This window comes from Notamacropus eugenii, chromosome 1, assembly GCF_028372415.1.
Source record: "Notamacropus eugenii isolate mMacEug1 chromosome 1, mMacEug1.pri_v2, whole genome shotgun sequence".
NCBI classification, from domain to species: domain Eukaryota; kingdom Metazoa; phylum Chordata; class Mammalia; order Diprotodontia; family Macropodidae; genus Notamacropus; species Notamacropus eugenii.
The window spans coordinates 343028390-343038167 of record NC_092872.1 but is presented as its reverse complement, the minus strand read 5'-3'; the positions used below and the strand labels follow the sequence as shown (position 1 = coordinate 343038167).

The 9778-nt window shown below is 39.7% G+C and overlaps 1 pseudogene; it reads right to left on the bottom strand.

Annotated features, from left to right (window-relative positions):
* Positions 1-398: 398 nt before the first annotated feature.
* On the bottom strand, positions 399-1437 carry LOC140525736 (ATP synthase subunit gamma, mitochondrial-like; annotated as a pseudogene).
* Positions 1438-9778: the final 8341 nt, after the last annotated feature.

The following is a 9778-nucleotide window of genomic DNA, read 5'->3' as shown; positions in this document are numbered from 1 at the left end:
GGTCTCTAGATCAATAAACACACCATCCTAGTTATTGGTGATATTAAGACCTTTCTTTTGAGTTTTCTTGCCAACTCTTCTTAATCTTCTGCTTCTGTTAAGTCCCTATCATTTTTATCTTCTATCATGCCCCTTTTCGCATGAAATTTTAGATATTTCTAATTTTCTTGAAGAGATCTCTTGTCCTTCCCATTCTATTTTCTATTTCTTTGCATTATTCATTTAAGAAAACCTTATCTCTCTACTACTCTCTGTAATTCTCCATTCAGAATATTTTTACCTTTTAGTTTCCATTCCTCAACTATTGGTAAAGCCTCATTAGATAATCATTTTGCTTTCTTGCTCCTCTTTTTCTTTTCTTTTCTTTTTTTTTTTTTACATAATTTGTTTACTGTAAGATAATTTACAAATATTTTGTCTTCCATGTACACAACAGACCAGGTACACAATGGAGTTCTTCTGATAGACAAAGGTAGGCTAAACTATTTAGCTTGCTTCATATTTCATGTCTTTACCTCTTGAATTTGGATAAAACTTGGATCCATTAGTTCAGAGCCGTAGCACCAGAGATAATTTCAATCAACTCCTTTGTGATGACAGCTTGGCGAGTACGGTTAAATGTCAAAGTCAGCTTATCAATCATCTCAGAGGCATTCTTGCTAGCATTGTCCATAGCTGTCATTCTTGCACTCTGTTCACTGGTGGTGGACTCCTTTAGAGTGTAGTAGATGATGTTTGCCAGGCTATACTCTTGATAGTTTTGCAACACATCAGCATCAATGTCATCATAGATACTCATACTCTCAGCATTTGCAATGGTATTTAGGGAAAAGATGGGTTTTTCTTCGGTCTTATAGGAGATAACAGACCTGAATCTATTAAAGGTAACAGATCTTTCACCAAACTCATATTCAGAATTTAGTAGTTCAAGAGCAATGACTGAAGCATCTCCAAAGGTAGGGGGCCTCCTCCCTGCTTCTTTAGATGTCACGAAGAAGTGGTCAGAGGGAGTCCTATGAAGTATGCCTCTGATTTTGTCACCGACTCCAACAATCCTAGCTTCCTTCCCAGCTGCTGTGAAGGTAGCAACCTCATTTTTCATCAGTTTAGCGACTGAAGAATGGATAGCACCACAAAGACCTCGATCTGAGGACACATCAATAATGAGGTGTTCATGTCTTCTCGAGCCTTTATATCAGCTTTTTCATAAAGAGCCAAAGATCCAACTCCATGTACTCTGGCTGGTTTCAGCTCTCTCTCAGCTCAGGCATACTTTGCACCTGCCGCCATTTTCATAGACTTAGTAATTTTCTGGATGTTTTTGATTGACTTCAATCTCCTGGTAATATCTTTTAGGGTTGCCATATTTCTGACTCGGATCCATTGTGGCTGCAGAGCCCAGGTGGAGGAGCCTGCAATAGTAGCTCGGCAGAACATGGTGGTAATGGCCCTGCTGAAGGTTGAGCAGACGGACCTCCCTCCTCTTTTTCTTGTGAACCTCTGTCCATAGTTCTTCAAACACTATCAGATTGAATCTCTTAACTCTATTCATCACCTCCACTTCAGGATGTTATTTAGGTCATACCTCTATGGTCTGATGGTTTTCTCTACTTTCTTCAATTTAAGTCTCAGTTTTACAATAAACAGCTCATGATCTGAGGCACAGTCAGCTCTGGATCTAGTTTGAACTGACTGTGTAGAGCTTCTCTACTTTTGGCTGCGAAGTATATAATCAAGTCTGATGACTATATTGACTATATTTGATGAGGTCCGTTTGCAAAGTATTTCTTGTGATCAATGAGTTATCTTGACACAACTCTGTTAGTCTCTGCCCTGCTTTATTTTGTACTCCAAGGCCAAATTTACTTGTTATTCCAATTATCTTTTGATTTCCTACTTTAGCATTCCAATCCCCTCTGATGAATGTAATGCCAGGATGATTCCTAGGTTTTGAGTCTAAGGAACTACTGGGAGGATGGTGTAATAGGGAAGGTAGGGAGGAGGGAGGGTTTGGGGGAAAGATAATGAGTTCCATTTTGGACCTTTTGAGTCTGATGTCTATTGAACATCTGGTTTGAGATGTCTGAAAGTTAGTTACAGATGTGAGATTGAAGATTAGAAGAGAGATTGGGACAGGAAAGGTAGATTTGAGAATCATGAGCATAGAAATAGTAATTAAGTTCATGGGAGCAGATGAGTTCACCAAGTACTATAGAGGCAGAAGAGAAAAGGGCCCCAAACAGAACCCTGAGGGACACCTATGGTTAGTGGGTATGATATGGATGAGGATGCAGTAAAGGAGCAGTCAGGAGAGAGTACTGTTTCCAAGATCCTACAGAGAAGAGAGTATTGAGAAGAGAGAGATCAAGAGTGTTCAAGTCTACAGAGGGGCTAAGTAGAATAATGTTTGAGAAAAAGACCATTGGATTTGACAACTAAGAAATCATTGGTAACTTTGGAAAGAAAAATTTCAGTGAAATGATAAGGTCAAAAGCCATAATATAAGGGACTAAGAAAAGTGAGGGGAAAGAAAGTGGAGACATTTATTGTGAACAGCCTTTTTAAGAAGTTTAGCTGTGGAGAACAGAAAAGACATATAGGTATGAAAGAATCAAGTGGGGGATTTGTCAGGTTTAAGGAGACATGTTTGTAGACAGCAGGGAATAAGCCAGTAGGCAAGGAAAGATTGAAAGTCATTGACAGAGTGGGGCAATCTGTTGGAGGAGATGGGATAGAATGGATCACTTGAACAAGTAAAGGAGTTATCCTTGGTAAGAAGAAATTACATCATCTCATCATGTGAGACAAGGGTGAAGAAGGAGAATGTGGCAGAAGGCACTTGAGTGATAAGAGATGAGGACTAGGGAGTTCATGGTAAATGGCTTGAATTTTTTCTGTAAGATATGAAGCAAGGATTTCAGACGTGAGGTTGAGAACAGGGGGAGCCATGAGAGGAGGAATGAAAAGGTTGGGAAGAGAGTGGGATAGAAATTGGATAAGAGTGGGATAGTAGGATTACCTAGTAGCAATGAGTGCCCAGTTGAGATTGGATAGCATAAATGTGTAGTGGACTCAGGCAAAATGGTTGCATGATTTTTTTTTCTACCTTCATTCAGCATTATGTATATAGGATCAAAAGTGACAAAAGGCAGAGGTCTGGCAGGGCATAATCAGTGAAATAAGATTCAAGAGAAGATGACAGTGTAGAGTTTAATTGATTCACCATGAAATTAAAATGAGGAAAAGTAAAGAGAATGATTAGTTCAGGGGAAATGACCTGGGAGATAATTGAGAGATCAAGAAATTGGAGGCCATATTGTAGACAAAAAGTATGATTTTATAAGAGGAGGCAGAGGGAAAGATGAAAAGCCAATAGATTATGGTAAAATAAAGTGACTTCAGAATTCTTGAGTAGGAAGGTAGAATGTTTGCAGGTGACCTTGCCATCACAACATCAAGGGTATTTCTATCTTCCTGTTTTGGCTGAGATATATTGGAGGAGTAGCTCATGTGAAGTCAGAAGGTTGAGGTAATAAATGGTTAGAGTGTTTGAGTGTCTGTATGCATTCTGAATTCCCCTAACATGAGGACAGGAATTGGAGAGGAGAGAAAAATTGTGAGTCATGGACCAGGTTGTGTTCGTCCTTCATTCTTGAAGAGGACCATGACATCAAGATGATGACATGACTTGCACTAATTACTGAAAGAGTTTTGGACCAAACACATTGAGGAAGGAGGGTGAGTGGTCTGGGGGATAGGAGTCTGTAGATAACAGCTACCAGGATTTTGATTGGGTGGTAGATATGAATAGTAATGAGCTTCAAAGGAAAAGAGGTTACTGAGTGATGGAGGTAGGGGGAGAAACTGAAAGTGGCAAAAGGGGAGCAAAGACCATTCCAACTTCTCTGCCTTCATAGCTTAGTAAGAATTACTAGGTATTACTCAATTGAATATGAAAATCTATCTTACTCTGAAGGAAAGTAGTGGGGAGGGGGATAATAGGGGAAGATGATAGAAGAGAGGGCAGATGGGGGAGGGGGACAATCAGAAACAAACACTTTTGAGGAGGGACAGGGTCAAAGAAGAGAATAGAATGAATAGGCGGCAGGATAGGATGGAGGTAGATATCATTAGTCTTTCACAACATGACTGTTATGGAAGTTTTTTGCATGACTACACATGTGTAACCTATATCAAATTACTTGTCTTCTCAATGGGAGTGAGGGGGAGGGAGAGAATTTGGAACTCAAAAGTTTTAGAAATGAATGCTAAAAAGTGTTTCTATATGCAACTGAAACACACCCGGCTGGCAGTGGGGTATGGAAATCTATCTTGCCCTACAAGACAATAGAGGGGAAGGGGATAAGTGAAAGAGGGGGTGATAGAAGGGAGGGCAGATTGGGAGAAGGGGTAATCAGAATGCATACTGTCTTGGTGGGGGAGGGGAGAGATGGGCAGAAAATTTGGAACTCAAAATCTTGTAGAAGTGAATGTTGAAAATGAAAAATAATTAATAAAACAAACAAACAAAAGAATTATTAGGTACTGTGGGCAGTATATGACTGCAACTCAAGAGAACATCCCAGGCTTTGGGCCTCAAGTTGCTCATCTACAAAATGATTTTAAATAGACTGTCTCTAAAATTCCACTTAACTTTATAACATGATTCTTGGCATAATATTTGATTGTGTAACATAGATTGGTGGGGAAAGAAAACTAGCTGTCCAACTTTTTCTCTTATGAGTTAGTTTTCAGTATGTTCTCAGTGACTAACATGGATATCTACTGTGGTCTTTTTTTATTTACTGCGATTTCTGCTGTAGGCGGACAGATCTGCTGCATGTGGAGTCAGTCTCTTTGGCTCCTGTCTTCCATAGTCTCTATAAACTTATAAGTGTCACGTACCATCATTCAATGTTGGGACAAAATGGAAGTTTCATTTGCTCTAATACAGGAAGGATATTTAGATTTAGATTTTCTGGAGATGGCCCCCTTTGTCTCCATCTGGAAACATGTCTCGTCAGTATGTCATCAGGGTTCGACAACTTTACTGTTCATTTGTTTTTCAGTCACATCCAATTCTTTGTGACTCCATTTGGGTTTTTATTTAATATTTTATTTTCCCCCAATTATATGTAAGAACAATTTTTAACATATAATATTAAGAAATTTTGAGTTCCACATTCACTCCTTTCCTCCCTCCTGGGCCCTCCCTCATTGAGAAGGCAAGCAATTTAATATAGGTTATACATGTGCAGTCATGCAAAATGTATCTCCATGTTAGTCATACCATGAAAGAAAACACAGACCAAAACAACAAGAAAAATAAAGAAAGTAAAGAAACCTCTATCTGCATTCAGACTCCTTTCTATGGAGCTGGATACCATTTTATTTTTATCGTAAGTCCTTCAGAACTGTCTTGGATCATTATGTCCTGAGAATAGCCGAGTCATTCACAGTTGATCATCATACAATATTGCTGTTACTGTATAATACTTTCCTGGTTCTGCTCAATTCACTTTGCACCAACTCATGTAACTCTTTCCAGATTCTTCTTCTGAGATCATCCAACTAGTCATTTCTTATAGCACAATAATATTCCATCACAACCAAATTCCCCAATTGATGGATATCCTCTCAATTTCCAATTCTTTGGCACCACTAAAAGAGCTGCTATAAATATTTTTCTACATATAGGTCTTTTGATGCCAAGCCCACTGATTGCCAAGGGCCAGAGCTGGGAGTGAATAGAGCAGCGTCTTCATCCTAGCTGTGCAGATATATTTCCCTTGCACTTAGCCCAAGAGGCTAAACAATCCCTACAATAGCTGTTTGTACTCATCTTATCCTATTCCCCTTCCTACCCCTATTGTAAATTCTTTGAAGCTTAGATGAGACCATTTCTCAAATGTTATTTATGCTCTAGCATTTACCCTGTACACAGAAGAAACTCAAATATTTGTTGAATTGAATTAAATTGAATTGGTACTTACTTTTTGCCTCTGTGATATGGAACTCAGTGGTCTGGGAATTAGATGAGAAAACGCATCACCCTTTTTCCAGAATTAGAAAATGTGACATTAATGTGGGGGATTTATTATTAATTTAGAATGCCCCCACCTCCTGTCTTTCAGAGGTGAGTAAAGGGAGAAGTTCCATTTAGAGACCATTGAATGAATAATAGTGAGAAGGACATTAGACCAAGTGGGAGGAGGCTGAATTTCTAAAGAAATAGGAGAAAGGAGAAAGAACCCTTGCCCTGTCAGACAGGGATGTTGAGGGATGTCAAACAACACTAGCAAAAAGAAACCCTGACAAAAGGTTTGGAGCTCAAATTCAAAGTCTTATAAACTAAACAATTTCCTCTATTTCCTCCACAGCCTTCATCCTCAGATGAAATTAACATATACAAGCACTGTATAAATTTGAAAGCAGTATAAATAATGAAGCTGTTTTTGTCCACATCGGTGGTTTCATGAAGCTTCCACCAATGTAGATCTATAACTGTCCTCCAATTTAGAATCTTAGCAAGTTGCCCAGGGACACATTGCTAGTATGTGGCAGACTGAATTCAAGCTGTCTCTGAGGCTAGCTCTCAAACTGCTGCCTCTCCAAGTGCTCTGTTTTTCCACAATTGATCCAACACTGATTTCTTGAGTAAGATTTAAAGAAAATTACAGCCATCTGGAAATTCACCAACTCTTTATTTGTATAATGGAACTTTCAAAAAGAAATCTCTACGCAACTTTATTGGGACAACCCTACCTTCCTGAAAATCCTCCAGAGAGAAACTGGAAATAGGCTGACAGACTGCCCTGGATAGCCCAGAAACTTTTGTTCAGGCTCTGATCTCAAAGACGCCACAGGGAGGCAGCATTGCCTGTCACTTGGGGTTCTCTGACTCCAGGAAACTCATTCTCAATGTCTTAGAGCACTGGCTGCTTTAGACTTGCAAAGGCCCACAAAAGAAATAACCAACAAAAGAAAAACAAATTTCTTTCTCATGTTTGTTAAATGGGCAGTCATAGATTTCGATAACTTGCAGGGATTCATTTTCTAGATTAAGAAGCAAAAGGGAAGACACTTGCCTAAGACCATATGGCTAATTTAATGAAAGAGCCTGAACTGAAACCCCAGGTCTCCAGTGCTTTGAACAGACCAGACTCTGTCTCTGTATCTCTTTTTCTTTGTCTCCCTGTCTCTCTCTCTTCATTACAGTACAGATAAATGGGTAGAGGCAATATGGTGTAATGGAAGGATCCCTGGGTATAGATTCGAGAATCTGATTTTGAATTCCTTGGAGAGCTCCTTTTCTTAGCCTGTTTCCTTATCTGTGAAATGAAGAGATTGGACTAAATGACCTCAGGTGTCCCTTCCAGTTCTACATTCGTGACCCTATGAATATAGTGTATGTAGGACAAGATGGGACAGCGACTTAGGTTCCCCATATTCACCATCTTATGCCTCTTACGTAGTGCCAGCACACATAGGAGAATAGAATTTGAAGGTGTGCTTCTCTAGGTTTTTCCTGGACTGACAGCAGAAGGAACACTGCCTCTGCAGAGAGCAGACCTGGATTCAAATCCTGTCTTGATTACACTGTAAACTTCTTGAGAACAAGGACACATAGGAAATTTTTACTAGATGCTGACTTCTCGCTTCTGACACTGCCTGTATTACTTTCATCTTCACTGACCTTAGCTTCCTCATCTGTACTAAAAGGGGTTTGGATTAAATGACCTCAGAGGTCTCTTTCAGCTCTAGCCTGCACTGACAGCATCCTCTGAACTCACAGGATCCTGAAACATCAAAGATGGAAGGGACCTTAATTATCTAATCCAGAGGTGCAAACTAAAATAGAAGTAAGGCCACTAAACTATACACAAAAATCCCTGCAGTTGTGACTTTATGCCATAAAATGCCATATTAAAATTATCTATATTCTATTGTATTTTCATTTATTTTGTTAAATTATTTCCCAATTCCATTTTTATCTGGTTTGGTCCTGGGCCTATATATTTGACATCTCTGATCTAGTCCCGTCCTCTCATTTTACAGATGGAAAAAAAAAGCAGCCCTAGAAAGGTGAAGCAATTTGCCCATGCTCACACAGGTAATAAGTTCCCAAGGTAGGGTGGGGTGTGAACTCAAGTCCTTTGTCTCCAAATCCAATCCTCTTCTATCTTATTCTACAGCACTGATTATCTGCTCCAGTCATTTGGCACTAAACCTGCTGCATTATGAAATGCACCCTTTAGGAAGGTATGCAGGGGCTAAGGAAGCTAAATGGGACTGGAAATTCCACCTTCCAACCCAACCTGCACCCTCTCCCAAGAAAACATTTAGGTGAGATCTAAGCTGAAACTATTTATTGCCTATCTTTTGTAAGACTGTGCAGTGTACTGGAGAGTATGCATACAAATGGCTAGGTTAGACCCTGGCAAGTGCTCATTGGCTCTAATGACATAGGTTGCTGCCCCTTCCTGTGTTCCTCCATGTCTCCTGTTTTGTGTAACTTGTCTGCATCGTCCTGTTCTCCTCATATACACCAGTGTCTATGCTTGGGTCTGACCTCTGAGCTACGCCAACCTGGAACTCAGGGTGCATCAAAGAGAAACTATGAGGAATGAAGGTTACACATCTGGCAGATTTTCCCTAAAGAAGGGTATCTGACCCTCGAGACTGAGTTCCATTGCTAGTGGACATAGGGAGGTGGTAGTAACTATGAATACAATATTTGGGTATTGTCTCTAACTACGTTCTGCCCCTCACCATGGGATAGAGTCCAGGGCTGTGCATATATGGATACTCAGAAACTGTCTTTAGTTTTGATATTAAGGGACTCTTGGATACATCTCTGCCAAAATCTCTGCAGGCAACATTTCCCCTTCCCAATGAGAACAAGGAAGCAAGAGAAAAAAGAGAGTAAGGAGATTTAGGGCAGGGTTCCACTGTTTCAGAGTCCTTTTTAAATATGTATTTCATACCTTAGCATTGTTGAATGAATAAATGAATGAATGATTCTGCTTCCTACACAGAAGGTACCGTTGTGTACCAGTGCTGGGGGAAGATGTAGCTGATTTTATTTGGGGTGCAATATTTAAAATTGTGCCACAAGGTGGCACTCCAAGCTAGTTGCCAAATGCACTTAGCCTTCTGCTGATACCTAGGTAAGCCATCAGATGGTGCTCCAACTCATGAACTAGTAGATTGAATAGCTAAGCATGCAGGGATTGCATCTAGCATTTTCTTCCTGTTGGGCTTTCCTGTGCTCTTACATGGGATATGCTTATTCTGAACAGCAATTTCATAGCTTACGCAATGGCCCTATCCCCCCATTTCAATAGTATTCTGTAGTCCAGTTTTTGGTGAAGAAAGTTTATTCACATAAAAACTAAGAAAAATCAAAATGAACAAGACACAGCTTTAAGAGAAATCACAAATGAACTGCAACACACACCCCCTCTTTTTGAATATTCCTTCCAGGGTTCACAGGGAAAAGGGTAGGGGGAAGAAAGAGTGCTGGGTTTGAAATCAAAGAACCTGAGTTCAAATCTCAGTTCTGTTGTGTCATTTTAGACATATCACTAATATCCATAAAGTGCTTCACACAGAGCCTAACACATAGTAGGTGCTTAATAGATACTTATTTCCTTCCCCCCCTCTCCTTCAACTTTTATAAGATACATTTTTCCTGATCTAGCAGTTAATTCAATAGCCATTTACAGTCTTTTCTCAACTTACATCATGATATTTTAAAAACAACAACATTAATATA